Genomic DNA, 21,322 nt, shown 5'->3' with positions numbered 1-21,322 from the left:
GAGAAAGAGAGAGAGAACACAGAGGGAGAGGGAGAAGCAGAATCCCTACTGAGCAGGGAGCCTGATGCGGGCTCCATCCCAGGACCCTGGGAACATGACCTGAACCAAAGGCAGGCACTTAACCGACTGAGCCACACAGGTGCTCCTGGGGGAGATTTTGTAAAGGGGTATGTGTTGGAATTATGCTTGAGAAGAACTGGAATGGGAGAATGTAAGTAATAAACATTCATAATAATAGTATACATGGCATTAATCTTATAATGATGTGGTCAGCCTAGTGATTCTCATCTTGGAAGAAAAAGACATACCAAAGGGAAAAAAAAAAAAAAAACCTTTGGCAGCCCTACAATGACCTAATGGCAAGTGACAGAGGAGCCAGGTCCTATGACTCAATGTCTCATTCCTTAAGAATTGTCTTTATTTCAAAAACCTACAAGAAAAATAACAGAAATTTCTGTTGGGGAATTTAAGATCCAAGCACAAAGGAGCTTTTTCGTGTCTTTGGACAAGCTGGGTATGATAAATCGAATGCCACCACTGGAGATGTTGCAATTTCCCTTCTAAATTAGCCACCATACAGCCGTCTGTGCAGAACTCGGGCTTCAGCTTTCGGCTTTCATTTTTTTCTGCTCTCCTGAATGCTGAGCCTGTGCTCTTGGCTGAGATGGGCTAAGGTTTACGCTTAGGATCACGAGGCCGCCGCAGCAGCTCTTCGCAAATGCGACTGAGTAGTCCATAAATGGTCCTTGTTTGGTGGCAATGCTTGGCTCCCTCTCCCTAAAAAGGAAATTATAAAGAAAATGTACAGGACGGTCGCCATGCGGCCGATAACACAATTTCCTGGCTTTCAGACCACTTGCTGACAGAGCAGACCCTTGGAGAGCAGAGATGCAAAGCCTGTTGATTCACACGTGGGGCTTTTCTGACACCGGGGACCCGGTACTTGCAGCCGCAGCAGCTCTTTCCGTGAGCGCGCACCATCTGGCCCGGAGCCCCTGGAACTAAATGAAGGGAATACATTTGAATAGAGCTTTGACCTGGGGCCTTAAGACACGCCTCCTATGGCTTCCTTTGGAATTCTAGACTTAATGACTTCTCCTTTCCTTCCCCGGAGCCATTCCAACCGTACCACGGCTCTTTACACAAAGCTGGTGTACTCGACCGTGGACTCAGTCACTCATTTCCTCATTCATTCATTCATTCATTCATTCAGGAAGTCAGCATATATGGAGCACTTCACAGACGCCAATACTTCAGGCACAGCACTATCGAAGTCAGACTAGGTCCCTATCCTCCCGGAAATTGCAGTCGATTAGACAACACAGATATTAAACATTTTCAATTAATGGTGAGGAGGGTTATGTGGGGGCCAGTACAGTGCTATGGGTACATTACAGATGACCATGTAATCTGTCATCCACACCTGCATGCTTCTGAGAGTAAAAGAAGGTGCTATTAATAACTATCCTAAAAGAGCAGGTTAAGCTAGGATTGTCCCGGGCCAGCTAAATCATAGGTTCGGCCACACAGCTGGGACTTTGGCCATGCAGCAAGGGACCTCAGATGATAGATTCACTTCCCCTCTTTCCCTTTGTTGCTCTTTTCCTGCCTTCCCTGCTCTCCTCCTGCCTTTGCTCCTTTATGCGGTAGCAGACCTAGGTGGCGCGAGTGTTGGAGCCCCTCGATGGCAGCGCTCTCAATCTAGCGCTTGGCAGCGTTGCCAGGCATGGATCTGTCATCATTTGCTCCTTTTCCTGGTCACTTGGTAAGAGCCTTCACCAAACAGAGCCTCTAAATCTGGACTCCTGCCTTTGATTCCAGCCTCCTCCCCATATGTCAAGAATGCGGCTGGGCCTCTGACTGTTACGTAGCAGAACCACAGGGCTGACCTGGGATGGCATATTCTTTAGCAGTATTAGGAGTAGGCTGGCTTTGTTTTTCTGGAAGCTCCTTTGGCAGGGATGGTGAGCTGCCCAAAGCCCAAAGCTCAGTGGTACAGTAGTCACCTAGAGGGCATCTCACCAACGACCTACCATTTCGTTCCTTCTGTAAGTCTGAGCTATCGAAGGGTTCTCTTTTCATTATCAAAGATGGACCAGCATGACTGTATCACTAATGCCAGCCTTGGGGCATGTGGCAGATGCTCTGCCACAGGGCCCTTAGGACCACCTCTGAGTTTACCTAGAGCCACAGTGGATACTTCCTGGCTGGCTGGTTGCTTCTTACCACAAATGCAAACCCTCTGCCTAAGGCTTTATCAGCCCTTCCTTGAGCTTGCCCAACTCACACAAGGCAACCCTCCACCAAAGAGGGACAGGAGACAACGGATGGGTGGGCAAGCCCCAAGAGGGCCCCAGTGATCCTTGCATCCTGCTATACTTGCCTTCGTATAGTCCCCTCCCACGTTGAATACTGCTGATGTTTGTAACTAATATAGTATAGTGCAAATGATGGGGCATGACTTTTCAGGCTAGATCATAAAAGGCATTGCTGCTTCTATCCTGCTCTCTTTTGGAAGCCAGCTGCCATGTTACGAGGACACTCAAGTAGCCTTATGCAGAGGGTCATTTGGGGAGGAACTGAGGCCAAACAGTGCTATGGGCCAACAGCCAGCACTGAGTTGTCAGCCAGGTGAGGGACCTGTCTTAGCTGTGGATCCTCCAGGCCCAGTTAAGTCCTCAGATGACCACAGCCTGGCCAATATCTCTACTGCAGCCTTATAAAAGACCCCAAGCTGACCACTCAGCTAAACAAAACTCAAATTCCTAATCCTTAAAACTATGAGAGATAATAAATGTTAATCATTGCTTTAAAATGCTAAGTTTTGGGGGGGGCACCTGGGTGGCTCAGCAGTTGAGCATCTGCCTTCAGCTCAGGTTGCGATCCTGGGGTCCTGGGATCAAGTCCTGCATCAGGCTCCCCGAAGGGAGCCTGCTTCTCCCTCTGCCTGTGTCTCTGCCTCTCTCTGTCTCTCATGAATAAATAAAATCTTTTAAAAAAATGCTAAGTTTTGGGTAACATGTTACACAGTATTAGCTAACTAATGTATATGGTGGATAAATGCCTCAGCTTCCCCCAAAGCACAGTCCACATGATTCCTTAGGCAATCCCCAGTGGGATTGAGCCCCAGTTGCCCACAGAGGTGATCTTCTCACTGTGTGCTTTCTCTTTTCTTTTGTATTTTTTCCCTCTGTATCTCATTCTCCCCACTCCCTCACTTCTGCTTCCGGTGATCATGTCCCAAATAAACTATCTGCCCCCAAGTCCTTGCCTTGGCATCCACTTTGAGGAAACACAAACCAAGATAGGGTGTCTTGTTCATATTCATGGATCAGCTTTTCAAAAAAAGGCTAACTTTTAGGGGCACCTGGGTGACTCAGTCAGTTAAGCATCTGACTCTTGATTTGGGCTCAGGTCATGATCTCAGAATCGTGAAATGGAGCCCTGAATCAGGCTCTGCACTGGGTGTGAAGCCTGCTTAAGATTGTCTCTCTCCCTCTCCCTCTGCCCCCTCACCCTCATTCGCTACGCTATCTCTCTCTCTCTCTCTCAAAAACAAACTCTATCATATATTGTATGGTTCCATTGATATGAAATGTCCAGGACAGGCAAATCTTTAGAGATAGAAAGTAGATGAGCCGTTGCCTGGGATTAAGGGTGGGAGTAGGTACTGACTACAAATGGACATGTGGGACCTTTTGGAGGTGATGGAAATTTCCTGAAACTGGATCATAATGATAACTGCATAACTCTATAAACTTACTGAACATCACTAAGTTATTCACTTTAAGCAGGTAACTTTTATAGTATATAAATCATGCCTCAATAAAGCTGTTTTTTTAAAAAATAACTGATTTTAATAGCTGAAACATGTATAGAAATGAGAAAAGAAGAAAGAAGTAGAAAAGAGGAAAATGTAAAGGAAGGGATCCCTACTGGCAGTCACATTAGACCCCTAAGAACTAGATTTGCTACAGTCTCCTCCAAAGTAGAACCAACATATTTGATACAGGATATGTAATAATTAGGCCAACTATGTCCCCTCAAATATAGAAAACTAATATTAAAGACAGACTCTCCTGCAGGCTTTGTCTAACCAAAGAAGACTCCCCCAGAAATGCCACATCTGTGGTTTTAGGAATCAATACCATGTGCGATATGTAAGGACACTCCCCGGGAACGTGCCTTGGGAAAGCCATCAGCAACAACCAAGCTACGGTGGGGGAGGCTGTGAGATTCTGACATCCTAACCCCATGACGAAAAGGAGGAAAGAGCCAGTGGTTATCCATTTCCTTACAACGAGAAGAACTTAGGTGCACACGTCTTCCTTCATCCTTTGTGCTGGGGCTGCCAGAGAGAAGCAATATTCCCAGGAAAACGAGCGGTGTGGTCCATTCTAAGTGCCTCCTTCCTTCAGATTGGCCAGATTTCTACCTGGCCAAGATCCAAGTTCAGGAGTCTGGCACAGGAGAGGGATGAGCGGGGAAAAGAAGAATGATCACTTACTCCTCCACATGTTAATTTATGGAGCTTAGAGTTTCTACAGAGCAGCCAAGAAAAGGTCTTACCTGGACTGTACTGATTTCAGAGTATGTTGGGAACATCTGTAATTGATATGGAGGACACACCTACACAAACACACACATACTTGGTTGTGTCAGTCAGCTTGTGCTATATAACAAACCACCTCAAAGCTTAGTGGCTCAAAACAACCATCATCTACTTAGATCATGATTCTGAGGTCTGTCCAGGTAATTCTTTTGGTTTGAGCTCAGACTTCTCATTCACCTGCAGTCAGCTAGTGAGCCATCTAGAGACTGAGTGCTAGGCTGCTCACGCTCATGTGCCTAGTACGGCAAGATATTGGCTGGGGCAATGGGGACAAATACATGTCTCTCATCGTCCAGCAGGCAATCTTGGGTGTCAGGGTCCCAGGACCCACGGAAGAACAAGCACAAGTACACAAGCGTGTTTCAAGTCTCTGCTTGTTTCATGTTTGCTAACGTCCCACTGGACAAAGCAGGTCACGTGGCCAGACTAGACTCAAGGGGTAAAGGAACAAATTCACCTCTTTTTTTTTTCTTTTTAACAAATTCCACCTCTTGATGGGAAGATCTGCAATACCACAGGCAGGTGAAGTATTTGGGATCATCATTCATATAATCTACCACACCTGTTTGTTTTGTTTTTTAAATTCTCTTCTGAGATCTGCAGGTTGTCATTCTTCTCACTTGCTGGAGAATGTGTTTTGTTCAACAGCTGTTCTAGCGGCTAGAAAATATAATTTATTTTGAGATGAACCATTTTGCTCTGAGATTAATTAAACTCTAGCTTTTTCTCTTGAAGAGAAAATTCTCTGTTGCTCTAATCAGCTATTGACTGCCATGTAGATACCCCCAGAGTCTGGTTACAAGCCAAATATAGGATGCCATTCCAGGGAACCTGTTGACAGTGTGGATTTTGGCTCACAGGTCACGGTGAGACTGAAATAAAGAAAAATGGCAGTGTCAAAGTCATGAAGGAGGAGACAGGGAGGGGGAGTAAGAAAGTGAGAGGAGAAAAAAATGCTCAGTTAATAGAATTGGCCTTGGTGTCACCATGAAGGAACACCCAAGCACATACCACTCAACACCTCAGGAGGAATTTGTAGCCTGCAGACCTAGCTGCATCTTTTTAAGGGTGATTCAAGTGCATCTGGGGTAAAGTTTGACTAATCACAGTGGAGGGAAAATGCTCTGTGTTCAATTACATACTGTCATAGCCAGTCAACACTGTTGGGGTCCATGAAGGGCAAGGAGAGAGAAAAGATTGTTGGGTAATAGAGGTAGGTGGGGAAGGGGACATCTGGATTGGGAGGATTTTCCAGGAAGAGAGATTTGAGACTCACAGTTTCAGCTCCCCACTGTGAGACAAACATTCAGGGGAAGGAACAGGGCCCTTCAAGTCACTTCCCTCCTGCTTTACTCAGCTCCTGAAACATAATCATCTCTAGCTTAACTTGGTGTCAGGCAGGGGTTCAATAACTAGTAAATAACACTCCCACCCGAAGATCATCAGACCATGGTATAAGCGCGCGCGCGCGCGCACACACACACACACACACACACACACTCCCACACACAGGGCAGATGCACCCTAGACCAGAGTAGGAAAAACTCTCACTGAGGCCTGGAGAATATTGTTCTTCCCTCAAAGCATGGAAGAGCAGTTCCCTGAGCAGCCCCTTGAGGGTCTGAGGGCTTGCTCTTGGGGGGTGAAGGCTGCCAGCTGTCCATTAGAATCCACTTTCCCCTTCTTACTGGGCACACAGCTTGAGTACATTTCCCAGATTCCCTTGTAATGAGGTTTGGTCATGTGATTGAATTCTGGCCAGTTGGATGTGAGAGTGACTTAAGCTACATTTAGAATGAGGATGTAAGATAGTAGACATGTCTCCTCCATCTTATCTTTCTCCTTCTCACTACCTGCAACCCATCACAATCTAGTTTCAACCATAGATAACAACAATACCTAGAGGATGGCAGAGGTACCCAATAAAAAGAACACGAGTTTCTGACTAACTGTGGAGCAGAGCTGCTTCAGCAATCTGAACCATGTACCTCTGAATTATTACCTGGAAGACAAATAAACCTCTTGGTTCTGTAGGCTATACTGTGTTGTTAGGTCTCTTTGTTACAGCAACTTAGCCTTTTACCCTAACACTTTCATTCACTCAACCTAAATGCTGTAGGTCCCCTTTGGGAGACTCTCCTGTGTCTTGAGGTCACCATGAAGCCAGTCTTAAACACCAATAAATTTTTTAAAATCACAATATATAACCAACTTTAAAAAGACTATAGATTAATGGGTGCTTTCCTTGAAAGCTTCTTGGGGAGAAGGTGCAGAAGACATGTTGACATCACACATGTCTCAGTAAAACTTCTTTTGAACATCTTTTATTTTCCTCAAAGTTTATTCCGTATAACATTTAGCACCCTTTGTGTGTGTGTTTCTCATTCTTTCTCTTGCTCTTGTGCTACACACACACACACACACACACACACACGCATGCATGCACTCCCCCCCTCCTCTTGAGTCTCTCTCCCCCCTTCTGCTCTTTGTTCTACTTCTGCAGCCTCCTCCTCTTTCTAGTCTTGTCTCTCTTGACTCTTCTGTTTGTAGCCCTAATGACCATCCTGGTCATAAAAAACATCTACTCTTATTAGGATGCAGGAAAATCAGTGAAATAGTAACTATTTTCATGTTTTTTAAGTCAAGAGGAATATAAATTTTTCAATATTTTTCTCCGTGCTGCATAGGAAAACAAATTCTAATTGAGCATCTACTAAGAACTCATAAGACAGACATAGAACCATCTGGAAAGAATCTTGAAGAGCAACCCAAGAGAAAAATCAAAGTTCAGAAAATTACTTGCCTGGAAATAATTAGTGGAGGAACTAAGACTAGACCCTGGTCTCTTAGCTACTTATCCTCAACTTCCAGTCCCATTCTCTTTCCTGACAATACCCTCATTCCTTGCTCTGAAACTTAGAGGAAAGTATCTGAGGCCCCTCCACAGAATGCTTGCTTGAATTTCCATACACTAGACCCACCACAGGGGGAGGAAGGCAGGCCAATCAGAGGGCTGGGGAAACTAAGCCAGTCACAGAGGCAACGAGACCAAAGGCTTCATACCTATCCTGTGATCTACCAATTTCACTCCTACATATTTACTCAAGAAAAATGAAAATACGTGTATGAAGAATACTTGTGCATAAATCCTCATGGAAGCTGTGTCCATAATGGATAAAACAGGAAATAATGCAAATATCCAACATGATGAGAACTGATGAATAAATTATGCTATAATCATACAATGAAATATGATCCAGCAATAAAAAAGGAATGAACTGTTGATATATACAACATAATCTGAAAAACATTATGCAGACTGAAAGAAGTGAGACATAAAAGAGTACTGAATGACTTCATTTTTGTGAAGTTCTAGAGTAAGTTAGACTAATATATGATGATAGAAATCATAGCAGTGATTGCTTCTGGCGGGGGTGGGGGATTGGCTGCAAAGGGGCACAAGGGAACATTCTGGAGTGAATCAAATGCTCTATATCTCGATTTACAAGGTTAGGGTTGCATGTATACATTTGTCTAGCCCATTGACTAGTACATTGAAGAAATATGTATTTAACTATATATAAATTATAATAGATACACATATGCACACAAATAGTATTAGGAGAAAGAAAGACTATTATAAGAAAAATGGATACATTAAACTTGTAGCTTTTGTTTCCTGCCACATAATATTACAAGGCAGATCTCTCCCCAGTGCCATCCTCACTCTTATCTCTTGGCTTCATCTATTCTTCACCTTCATTCCATCCCTGATAATCATATCAAAAGCTCTCGCCACATCCATCGAAACCATCATGCCAAATGTATGGGATGCAAACATACAGCTTCAACCTGGGACCAGGCCTAAATGAGCACCCTAGGCTCATCCTTGGGTTCTGTACTTTCACATCAGGCTATGAATGAAAAACACAAGGACAGGGAGGTAATGGAAGCTCTTTACCACATCTTAGAGCTCAGTCTCTCTGGGTAACTCTGGGAAACAGTATGGAATGATCCCACTCAAGTGATGAGAAAGCTGGAGAATTTACACACCAACTCCCACCAGTCACTGCTTGAAGGTGTTAATTCACCAGAACTTCTAGTCTGCTGTGTGTACAGGCAAGGTGTGATCTGGCAGCTAGGGAAAGCCTTCAGGCAAAGAAATATGTAAGTTGGCCACTGGAGGTCAGATGGATATGCACAGAAATGGTAAGGCCTAAAGGGTTAAGGGTGGGGCATTGTCACTGTCTGCTACAAGACCTAAATATATAGGACTGAGTTCTGTTCCCTGATTGGGTCTGCTGTCTTAATCCAGACCCCCTGTATTGGTTAGCTTTTGCTGTGTAACAAATCACCACAAATCATAGTGGCTTAAAATAATGAATATTTAATTCAGCCCATAATTCTGTGGTTGACCAGGTAATTCTTCTGATTTGGGCCAGCTCAGCTGATCTCTGCTCAGTTCTGTTATATGTCTTATATGACATATGTCTGTAGACATAAGTAAAATGAATGGTTGTTTTAAGCCGCTAAATTTTAGGACAGTTACATTGTGGAAGCTAATTGATATGTGCGGTAGAGGAGTGAAGTTAGATTAGGTGATCAGGTAAAGTCTCCCTAAGAAGGGGACATTTAACTTGAGACTTAGAAGATGGCAAAGAGATGGTGATGGTAAGACAGGGGTAAGGCATTGGAGGCAGAGAACAGCAAATGCAAAGGTCATTACAGGAAAGGGCTTGGTGTTTTGAGGGAACTGAAAGAAGATGAAGAAATGCTAGTAGGACTGAAGACAAGAGTGAGAATGAGAGCAAGAGTGAGAGAGAGAGAGGGAGGGAGGGGAGGGGATGGGAGGGGAGGGACGGAAGAAGATTGAAGGCACAGGGAAAATCTATTCATCCTCTGACTCATAAGAGGAAAGGAGTCATAAGAATCTGTTCTTTATTAGCATCCTTCATTAATAGAATCTTAGTCAAAAATACATTCTGAATATGTAGCATTTTTATCATATATATTACTCATACAGAATATGCTAATAAAAATGATCCATATTCTTTCTACAGTCTTCTCATGCTCTTCACTCTCTCCTTTCTCTTCTCCCCAGGCTCAGCTACAGGAGGAGGGACCTGTGGCAGAGGCACTGGGATAGTCCTTCACATGGAGACAAAATGAAAACCCATTGTCTAAACAAAGAATTCACAAAAGCAAGACAGTGGTGTGAGTTGGCCATTCAGCAAATTGGCCGTTTGGCAAACTGGATTCTGGAAAATTGGCTTCCAGCTTTGCAACCCTGCAAACTTCCAGCCCTTTCCCTCTTTGTGCTTTAGTCTTCTCAGAAAATAGACTGGATGAAGCCGAAGTCCCTTCCAGCTCTAGTGTAATGAGGTTTTATGGGACCCATGAGCTCCATGGGGTTGTGTGTGGGTGTGCATATGAGTAAGTAGAAATTAATTAATCTCAGATGCCTGAAAAGTATTAAAATAGAAAGGGGGTGAGGAACCTTGGAGGTTGAAGGAGAGAGAAGGGGGAGGGGAGGCGTTCACTGGGTCGTCTTGAATTGCATCAGATTTTAGTTCAACAATAAACTAGTCCTCTAATTTCAAAGTCTAATGCTTGGGCACGAATGTGTTATAACAGGGGAATGGATGTGGAAATAGACCAGAACTGAAAGCCTTGTCTCAACAATCAATTAAATTCACCAGGCAAATCCCCAAATAAGCCTTATTAGTTTTGTTTTCTTCAATGAAGGAAGGAAACTATACCATATCTGGCATGGAAGCAGACTTTCAAATAAAAAAGGGGGCAAGTGTGGAAAGAAAATTTAAAAATACGCCATGCTTAACATACTGATCAGGAGACCAAGGACATAGGCCTGATTCTGCTATGAACTGTGTAACCTGGAGAAAATCCCATCATTCTTCTGTGCCACAGCTTCCTCTTATGAAGACATAACTAGGTCACAGATGGCAAACACCTAGCACGTATAATACCACCATCTCTGTCCAGGCCAGTGAGAGGTATCAATAACCAGTCATAGCAATCTTTCCAGTAATATCTAGAGACATCCTCAGAATCTACTCAACACAGGACTTCCAGACCACTGCCAAATTAACAGCACTGGCTCTCAAAGTTAAACTTATCAACTTTTCTGAACTAGCCCGCTAGTTCCCAACCTGTGGGCTGCAGACTTCTAGGATTCTGTGAGGTTACTGAAAACTGTTAAGTCATATGCTCACCAAGCCTCATCTGTAGTTTCAATAAAGTCTTACCTTACCGGTATCTTCATTCCAAAAAGATATTGGGAATATCTGGCCAAGGGCATTTCAAAACTCTTCTTCTGCTCTGGTATTTTCTATTCCAAGGCTGATTTTCTTTCTGTCTTTTTTTTTTTAATTTTTTTTAAATTTATTTATGATAGTCACAGAGAGAGAGAGAGAGAGGTGCAGAGACACAGGCAGAGGGAGAAGCAGGCTCCATGCACCGGGAGCCCGATGTGGGATTCGATCCCGGGTCTCCAGGATCGCGCCCTGGGCCAAAGGCAGGCGCCAAACTGCTGCGCCACCCAGGGATCCCTGATTTTCTTTCTGTCTTAAGCCCATGTTCCTTCTACTTCCATCCCCCTACCCAAGATTTTCTAACACTAACATGGACTCTGGTCAGGATGGAATTTCCCAATGCTATCTGATAAGGGAAAGAACCAGGCAACATAGGTCAGCAAATAAGTCACAATAATCATCATTGCTTTGTCCTTGACATGGGCTGTGACCAACCTGAGGGTCATCTGCCCAAATTGGCTCTGGACTTCACCCTTTTATTTCAGGTCATGAGGCCAGGATCTTTGTTTTCATATAGTCTCCCAGGCTTTCCTAACTGTTTAATATCATCTCAGATTCAAGTTGAGTTTCTTCTTCAGCATTTTAGGGTAGGAAGCTAAGACCCAGGGTGATATGGAGTACCAGTTTGGGTACCATCACTTACTAGTTAAATGACTTTCAGTAGTTTTCTTCATATCTTTGAGTCTCAGTGCCCTCATCTGTAAAGTGGGATAGTTGTGGTGATTAAATAAGACTAGTAAAAAGCCTGCCACATAGGTCTTCAATAAACGATGATGATGATGATGATGATAATATAAGTTCATTGGACACTTAGTACAACGTCAGTTACTTTATTAAGCATGTGACAACCTGTTTCACCCAATGTACTTCCTTTTTGTGATGGGTTTTTTAAAAGGCCACAGTTCTTTGCAGCTTCTACATCTCTACTCTTTGATTCTGGGTATAGACCAATATAATGTAACAAACTACGCTGCATGAGTTCTGGACTGGGCCTCACTAGACTCTGCAGACCGCTGCTCTTGCTCTACTGGAGGGTGAGAGACAAATGGAGCAAAGACATGCCTTTCTAGCTAAAGCCATCCTAGACCAACCAGTCCCCAGCCAATACAGCAGCTGGCCATGTTTGCATGAGAGAGCCCAGACAATTGATCAGGTCAGCCTGACTTAGATCAGCACAACTGCCTACCAGATCCCATCCCAAATTGCTGCCCCACAGAATTGTGAACTAAATAAAGGATTGTTGTTTTAAACCACTAAGTTTTGTAATGGCTTATAATGCAGCGATAAATGATACACTTTTCTTCTTGAGTATACATCTAGACTGTATATCCCATTCCCCCTTGATCCTAGATTGGCCACGTGACTAGTTCTTCTCAATTAAATGTGAGTGAAAAGTGGCATGTGTCACTTTCATGTCAAAGTGGTTTAGAAGCTATTATGCCATTTTACTTTTTCTTCCTCTGTCAACTGGATGCAGAGGTTCTAGCGGAGGGCTTCAAGGCCTTAGGGGATGTCAAGCCAGAATATGGAAAGAATCTGGGTCCCTGAATCACTACCACATGGAGGAGAGCCACCCACCAAATGAGAACATCCATTTGGACTTTACATGATCAAGTAATAAACTTCAATTGTGTTAAGCCACTGAAGTATGAAGATGTCTCTGCTATGGTAATTAGCATTATCTTAACTAGCACACAGGGATGGCATAATTAATTTTTCTCCATTTACCGATGAAGAAACTGTGGTAAAAAGAAATTAAGCTAGTAATAGTTGGAATACGAACCCAGGCTGTCTGATTCATGGTAAGTCCACATCTTATCTTCCCAAGGTAGTTGTATTAGTCATTATTGTTAACATTCCTTGAGGTTTTAATTTACTTGAATGATGAGTTACTGTGTAGAGACACAACAATATAAGCCTTGGGCATTTCTTGCCCTTCCCTCATCCCCCAAACTGTATAGGCTTTGAGGTTACAGTGGAGGGAATAATTCATATTGGTGTCCCCATATCTTCAGGCTCCAGCTGCCCAGTCTGTCTATCACAAAGAGAATGGCCTGAAGTGCTTGCACCTATAGGACTTCTCACTAATGAGGGAGCTACCTTCATCCACAGATTTCTGCAGGGCTCTAGGTCCACCACATGCTGCATGTTCCTATGCATTTCAGCATTCTCCCTTGGTTCCCCACGCCTCTCACTTTACACTATAGCCCCTCTTCAGTATTACAAGGATCAGGTCAGTGGGAGGGACAGAGAAATGTTTGTTTCTTGTGCTTTCATTCAATAGCTGGTGAGCACCTACTATGGGCCATGTGCTGTGCTGGGCACTGGGAATAAAATGAAAAAAAAAACTTGATAAAATTCCTGCCTTCACCAAGCTTTTATCTGAGGGAAAAAGGAAAAGGAGTAGTTAGGATGCTAATAGAGGTGTGACTCTGCTTAGATATAAATGAATATACAGAACAGAGTAGTGGTGGTGTATATGGTGATTATTTTGCCAACATCTAGGGCAGCAGTTCTTCAATTTAGCTTGTATGAGAATCATCCAAAGAGGCTTTAGTTTAAAAAGCACACTATAGGGCCTTGTCCTCGGAGATTTTGATCCAGAAGATCAGAAGTATGGATTTAGGAATCTGCATTTTAAACAAACCCACTGGGAAATTCTAATTCAGATGGTCCTTTGAAAAACCCTAGTCTATGGTAGGGTGTGGCATTTCCACAGAACTTCACAGATGTTGTACCAGAACTCATGGGCAGATCTAGGCAAGGCCTCTGAAGCCAAAAGCTGGGGGAACTGGGGAGCAACATGATGGGGCATAGAACTGCCAGCAAGTCAGCACCACAGAATGCCCAGAAGAACAGAGAACAAAGAATCCAATTAAATCCATTGAGTCTCCATGAAAAGACAGAGAGAAAGGGCAACTGTCATCACTAAAGTGACAAATAACATGCTGAATGTGAGTACTTTGCCTGAATTAAGTTAGCAGAAGGCTTTCAGGGAAGCAGCTTGTGGGAACACATTAAAATAGCACAAGAGACTAAAGCACTTTATGAGAAACTCAGATTTTTCTTACCTTAAATCAAATATTCATTGAAAGTAAGAATTCCTACCCAAAACAAGCAGCACTGAATTGTTTCAAGAAGAGGCGCCAGTTATAGCTATGTCCCTGGCCAAGGCCCAGCTAGGGAAACAGATCACTGCCCTCTAATAAGATATTTGGTTCCTAAGGACACAGCAAGGACAAGTGGGTAGAAATTACAGGGAGGCAGAGTTCAGCTTGCTGTGAGGAAGAACTCTTGAATAACTTAAAAATGGAATAGGCTGTTTTTGAAGCAGCAAACTGTCTGTTATTTGAAGAATTCAAGCCAAGCCTAGATGTACTGCTGTGTATTTACCAAGCTCTGTTTGTATCTAGTGATAGAAAGAACAAGATTAAGACACAGTCCTTGGCCTCAATGAATTCATACTCTAGTAGGGGAGGTAGACAAATAAGTCCACAATTGTAATATGGTACAATGATACCATGGCTATAGTATACCTGGGTATTGCAAGAACCTAAGAGAGGAGGTTCTGGCTCAGATGGAAAGGTCGGGGAAGGTCCCCTAGAGGAAATGACATGAAATTTGAATGCTAAGCCACTCAGAGAAAAAAAAAACGGAGGAAGGAGAAGGAGGAAGAATGGCATTCTGGGGGGATGGAACAGCATATTTGAGGGCACAGAGGCAAGAAACTGCATTATAGGAAGGAGAAAAGACAAAAGTCCAAAAGGATAAAAAAAAGAAAAAAAAAAAAAAAAAAAAAAAAAAAAAGTCCAAAAGGATGCAGTGTAGGTTACTGGAGGGAGGAGTTAGAACAAAAAGTTAGAGAGACAGGCACAGAGAGATCAGATCATGAGGAATTTCTTGGGCTAAGATGAGAGGTTATCTTGAAAATGGTGAGGAGTCATTGGAAGTTGACCTACATGACTTCTGAAGCCCTTTTCAATAAAAAAAAATTCTTTGAGTCTAGACAATGATTTGCTTCTTCTAAAATTATTTTGTAAATCAGTAACATGTATAAAATCAATGCCATTTTTGTCACAATCAAACATTTATAGGATCTTGGTATGTGAATGATGTGGTATTTTAAATCAGTAGAGAAAGAAGACACTATTAATAAGCAGTGTTGGAACAACTGGCTAGCCATAAGGCAAAAGATCGATTTAGATCTGTCCGTACATACATCATCCACAAGCATAAACTCCAAATGGATCAGGGATCTAAATGTAAAAGAAAAAAAGATGAAACCATATCAGTGCTAGGAGAAAACATAAGCGAATTCCTCTATAATATGGGTGTAGGAAAGGCTTTTTAACTATGCCTTAAAATCCAGAGGCAATAAAAGAAAATATTGGCAAACTTGATTACTTTAAAAATAAACTTTGGGTGCTTGGGTGGTTCAGTCAATAGAACATGTGACTTGATCTCGAGGGTTGTAAGTATGAGTCCCACGTTGGGTGTAGGTATTACTTAAAAATACAATCTTTAAAGAAATAAACATTGCATGGCTAAAAACACTATAAACAAAGTCAAAAGACAACTGGCAAATAGAAAAATCCTGAAATATGCCACAGAAAAGGCATTAATATTCATAATATATAAATGACTCTTAAAATGGAAGGACAAGGGGCTAAGGAAAGGGTAGAAGGAAGAGTTGTTGCTTTATGGTTATAGACTTTCTGTTTGGGGTGATGGAAATAGATAGTGGTGATGATCATATAACATCATGGATATACTTAATACCAGTACACTTAAAAATGGATAAAATGGCAAGTGCTATGTTACACATACATTTTTTACCATCATAAACTTTTTTAAAAATCTTTGGGAAAAAAAAACCATGAAGGACAAAGGATCAAAGAACCTGATGAAAAAATCAGAAAAAGACATGAACAAACAATTCACAAAGAAGTTATAAAAATGGCCCTTAAACAAAAGAAATACCATTCATAATGAGAGAAATACAAAATAAGGCAACACTAAGATACCATCTCTCACCTACCAGATTGTTAAAACTTCAAAAGTACAACAACAAACTGCTGGCATGGCTCTGAGGAGACAGACACTCTCATGCATCATGGGAGGGCATGCAAACTGGTCCGACCCTCCTGGAGGGAAGTTGTACAATGTGTACAGAATTACATATGCAAGTTATCTTTTGACCCAGTGATATCTCTTCTAGGAAATACATCTAACAATATAATTATACATATGCACAAGATTATTTATTGTGGCATCTTTTATAATTGTAAAATATTGGAAACAATGTAAATGCTGATAATGGGAGAGTGGTTGAATAAATAAGTGGAGCATTTACACAATGGAGTACTATATGCAGGTGTAAAGAAACAAAGAGGAAGATATCTATGAACTGATATGGAGTGAGTTCCAAGACATGATGCCACGTGAAAAAAAAAAAAAGTGCAAAAGATTACTCATAGGATGTTCCCCTTTGGGTGAGAAACAAGGGGATATGAGAAAACACATATGTATCTGCTCATTTGTTCAAAAAGAATCTAGAAAGGATAAACTAGAAACTGAGGAGAAGAGGTAACTATAGAGGATGAGTGGGAATGGAGTGGAACAGGCCAGGAAGGGAGCAGGGTAGTAGAGATGAGCGGGAAGTGACATTTTAATGAGTCTACATTTTTGTTGAGTTCTGGCTTTTAGAACTGTGTGAATGCTTCAATTACCCTAAAAATAATAATGATGATTATATTCAGGATATGAAGAGAGCTCAGGATGAAATACAATCAATAACAAATGAGTCTAACTGTACAAGTGAACAATATAACCACACTGAAGGGAAAATAACTAACCTAAGTAAATTCGTTAAACAGTAGTTTGTACACCAAAGAACTGTATATTGTTCTCTAGTTAGTAAACTGTTTTTCACAGGGGTTTAGGTTAGCAATTCTGAAACTATGCGTGTACTAGGACAGAGCAAATACATAAATTTATCATGGATAATGAGAGCCAGGCTTCTCACTGTTGGGGAAAGGAATTGCAAATAAGGAAAAGAAGGCTAAAATGAACCCTGTAGTGTTGGACTGCAGGAAGCATCAATATAAATTCGCAGGTTTTTTTATTTTTTTTAAATTCGCAGGTTTTTAAACATATGTACATATGGAGAGGCAGAGAAATAAATACAGGTGTGTGCTATCCATGTGTGAGCGTACATGCATATGCTCCCTAGCTCTGTTTACTGAGAGCACCAGGGAGTACTGACACTCTAGTAGCAACGAGGGTACCTAGCACCCACATCTTGGTTTCTAAATACCATTCTCCAATAAAAGGAACCAGGGCTCCCTGGAGCAATGGTGACTTCGGGTTCAGGACTGGGAAAAGGAAATGTAGGATAAGCCTGGCACATCTTATGGAGACAGAAAGTAAGGAAGTGTTCGAACAATGATGGGTCATGTTGGAGAGACACAGAACCAACACAAAGGAGCTCCCAGTGGTCAAATCTGGGACAATTTTATTTTTTTTAATTTTTTAAAGAGATTTTATTTATTTATTCATAGACACCCAGAGAGAGAGACAGAGGGAGAAGCAGGCTCCATGCAGGGAGCCCGACGTGGGACTCGATCCTGGGACTCTAGGATCACACCCCAGGCTGCAGGCAGCACCAAACCACTGCGCCACCGGGGCTGCCCAAATCTGGAACAATTTTAATAATGAAATAATAAAGGGCGCTTGGGTGGCTCAGTCAGTTAAGCATCTGCCTTCCGCGCGGGTCTTGATGTCAGGATCCTGGGATTGAGCCCCGAGTCAGGCTCCCTGCTCAATGGGGAGCCCGCTTCTTCCTCTCCCCCCTGCTCACGCTCTCTCTCTCTCTCAAATAAGTACATAAAATCTTAAACACACACACACACACACACACACACACACACACACACACACATAATGATTGTAATGGATTATAACCCATAGGAAAAAATGTCTGTACAGGCATAGTTTGTATTAATGCGCTTCGCAGATGGCATTTTTTACAAATTGAAAGTTTGTGGCAACCCTGTGTCAAGCAAGCCTACTGGCGTCATTTTTCCAATAGCATTGCTCACTTTGTGTCTGTGTCACATTTTGGTAATTTGCACACTATTTCAAAGTTTTTCATTATTACTATATTTGTTATGGTGATCATGCAATCACAACTCACTGAAAGTTCAGAAGATGGTTAGTATTTCTTAGCAATAAAGTATTCTTTAATTAAGGAATGTACATTGTATTTTTAGACATAACACTGTTGCACACTTAATAGACTAAGTATAATATAAACATAACTTTTCTATGCACTGGGAACCCAAAAACTTCATTTGACTTGTTTTATTGTGATATTTGCTTTATTGCAGTGCTCCAGAGCCAAACCTACAATATCTCTGAGGTGTGCTTGTGCTCATATAGATAAATAAATAAGCAGATAAATAAATAAGTTAAAGAGCAGCTCTCCTTTACAGAAGATTCTAATTTATACGTGTAGAAAAAATGATGGAAATTGAGAAACACCGTTTGACAAAACCACGGTAATAGTTTGTCAGAAGCAAGAATCCTTGATGGATGTGGTTATGGACTGAATTATGAATCCCCCAAATTCATGCATTGAAGCCCTCCCCTCCACATGACTATATTTGGAGATAGGGCCTTTAAGGAGGTAACACTGCACCAAACTTGGAACATACCCTCTGTGCCCCATCCTACCAGTTCAGCGCCTCTGTAATCATGATGCATGCTCGTTAATTCCCACCAGCCGTGGGCCCCTCAAAGGCAGGAATGTCCTGTTCTTCTGTGTATCCCCAGTGCCAGGAGCACAGTAAACACTCAGGGATTTTTTTTCTGAATTGGCTAGAATGGACACTGAAAAGGAGTAAATTTGTACATCATCTGTTGCTGACTCCCTTCTATAGAAAATTCTTTGGCTTTGTTTCCAGTTAGTGGGTGTCATGTTGTGCCCCCTCAGTCCTCCCTTCGGAATGAAGTAGTCATTCCCCCAGCTGACTGGAGTGTTGGCAGCCAAGTGCTCTCCGTTTGACGAGAGAGAGCTGCCTGGGCAAGGGTGTGCCCCGTTAGTGGGGGCAACCACATCTAATGACTGGTGGGTGCAAAGATACAAAGGCCTGGGCCCTCCCCCTAACCCCAGGCAACTTGGCAAGGCTATCCCAGCTCTGGACCTCCCCACAGGATCAGTGTGGCCTTTGTGGGGACCACACTGTAGCTCAAATTACACCCTGCCCAATCTTGCTACTTCCTCTTCTTTCACAGGTGCTGAACCTAAGAGCACCTTAATAAGCTCAGCCAATGAATCGTTCTGCGGTCGGCTCCCCAGGGAGCAGGGCATGCAGCACCCACTAACCTGTGTCTTAGGTGTGCCCTTCTCAGGCCTGATCTATAATATGCTGAATACCTGTTGGAGCCTAGACTGACTTCCAGGCTAAATTTTCACTAAAGATGCCCGGAGGGTAAGGAGACAGGACCACAGTCTCACTGGAGAGACACTACTCTGTTTCCCCGACCCTCCCTCCTCCCGGCTAATGCTCTACAAATGCCTCTGCAGCCCTACTCAGAGATCCTGTTACGATCCAGACAAAAACATCCCTTTCTGGGTCCAAAGTAACCGTAAACTGAACACAATTTAGTTGAAACTGAATCCCTTTACAGGAAGTGTCTGCTTCCAGTATCTTTTAACAACTGAGCACATCCCAAGTTCAAATCCCATCCTCCCTGCCGAGAGGCTGTCCTGCCTCGTGGCAGCAAAACCCTCAGCTCAGCAGAGGTAACCCTGGCACAGACCAGCTGCTCTCCCAGCTTCAGCTGCAGAGTCGCTGCTGCTGCTCGACTTTTCCCCACCTGGAACTCCTCGCAGCTGGGGACGGCTTTTGGATTCCTATGAAGGACATGGTTCCCACTGCCCCTCAGTGGAGCTCCGCCTGGAGCTTTCCCAGGCTAGAGGAGTCCCAAGCCAACTAGAGATGAGAATCACTTGGAGGAATAAGAAAATGATGGGAACGATCAAACATAGATTTGACCTGATTGGTTTTGAGCTGACAACTAGTCAAGTGAGTCCCTTCATCTCCGCCCTGGAGCTACCCTACCTGCTGTCTTGTGGGCATCAGATGCCCACAGCAGATGCCGGACCTCGGCCACACAATTATCTGGACATTGCTGTGCAAATGTCTCTTTATTGGCAATATAGGCCTTTTCATCTATTTTCCCCTCTGCTCGTGAAACATTCTCTCATGCCCACAAAAAAGAAAGGCATCTCAGGAGGTTCTAACATTCCACTTTCAACCATCCCCCTCCCCAGCAATACAGTTTTTTCTTTGTATTTGATAGAATCAAAATCAGATGCGTTGCCATCAGGATATGATAAACTGTACTCTTGGCGTTTCATCATAATAGTAGGGTTGGGACTAAAGCCAAACAGTGGCAATTTCTTCCCTTCAAAGAAAAATTGCCTTTAAGAATTAAATAAAATCCTCCTTCTTCACATTATCCTCAACAGACCCTTCCCCAACCCGTGGTATAATATTTTATGAGGAAGACCTTTTTGTGGACTCTCTTGAATATTTCCATATTTCAAATCAATACATTTGATGCCTCTGACAAAACAAATAAATAAAGCTGAGGCTTTAGCAAATCATTTCAGAGTCACAGGCCAGATAAAATGAAGGTGAAATCTGGCCTTAAAGAGGAATGTTTAAAAAAAAAAAAAAAAAAAGCCAAGTAGAGGTAGAAGAAAGACTACACTGCCTTGCTCTGTAAGCAGGGAGAATTGATCCGAAGTGGAAATTTGATGGACTTTAATCTTACCCCTGGTATTTGGGGGCCTTCCAGCACCCACACATTTTTGTCAGGCAGTGTTTACAAAGAACTAGAGAAACAGCAGCAATTCAGAAAAAGATTTTGTTTCAGGATGGAAAAGATTAATCATAAAGTCACGTGGTCTATTATTATGCAACAAGAAGTAATGGACTTGTAAGTAAGTAGTGAAAGAAATGACTTAGTAAACAACCTTTTTTTCCCTCCAAGAGGACAAGAGGAAGAGCTAGAGACAATTTCAGCACAACTCAGGAGGTGAAATTCAAGGTTTGATCATTTCTGTAGATTTCCAAAAGACTGAGTAGCATTTGTAAAGCTGTAGTAAATATTGACTGTATAATTGCTATAGATTTTCTCTGGGGCTCTTAAGAGAAATCATTTTCTCAGATTGAGGTTCTTCCATGGCAGCCAGCCCACTAGGAGAAAATGATCACTTCTCCTGCTTTCTGTACTGCGATTCTTTTACTGGGAGTTGTGTGCGGTCAGTATTACTGTCCATCATCACCAACAAATGGAGATAATGGTG

The 21,322-nt window shown here is 42.6% G+C and overlaps 1 long non-coding RNA gene across 1 annotated transcript; it reads right to left on the bottom strand.

The window, feature by feature from the left end:
• Window positions 1-400: 400 nt before the first annotated feature.
• On the bottom strand, window positions 401-11,234 carry LOC119868158. The gene is made up of 2 exons (XR_005385906.1): window positions 10,879-11,234; window positions 401-1,001 (listed from the first exon to the last, which is right to left on the bottom strand). It is a non-coding gene; the product is annotated as an uncharacterized LOC119868158 (long non-coding RNA).
• Window positions 11,235-21,322: the final 10,088 nt, after the last annotated feature.

The sequence above is a fragment of the Canis lupus genome, chromosome X (assembly GCF_011100685.1).
Source record: "Canis lupus familiaris isolate Mischka breed German Shepherd chromosome X, alternate assembly UU_Cfam_GSD_1.0, whole genome shotgun sequence".
In the NCBI taxonomy this organism is placed as follows: Eukaryota; Metazoa; Chordata; class Mammalia; order Carnivora; family Canidae; genus Canis; species Canis lupus.
Note: the sequence above shows the minus strand (reverse complement) of the source record. Positions and strands in the feature narration are given on the sequence as shown.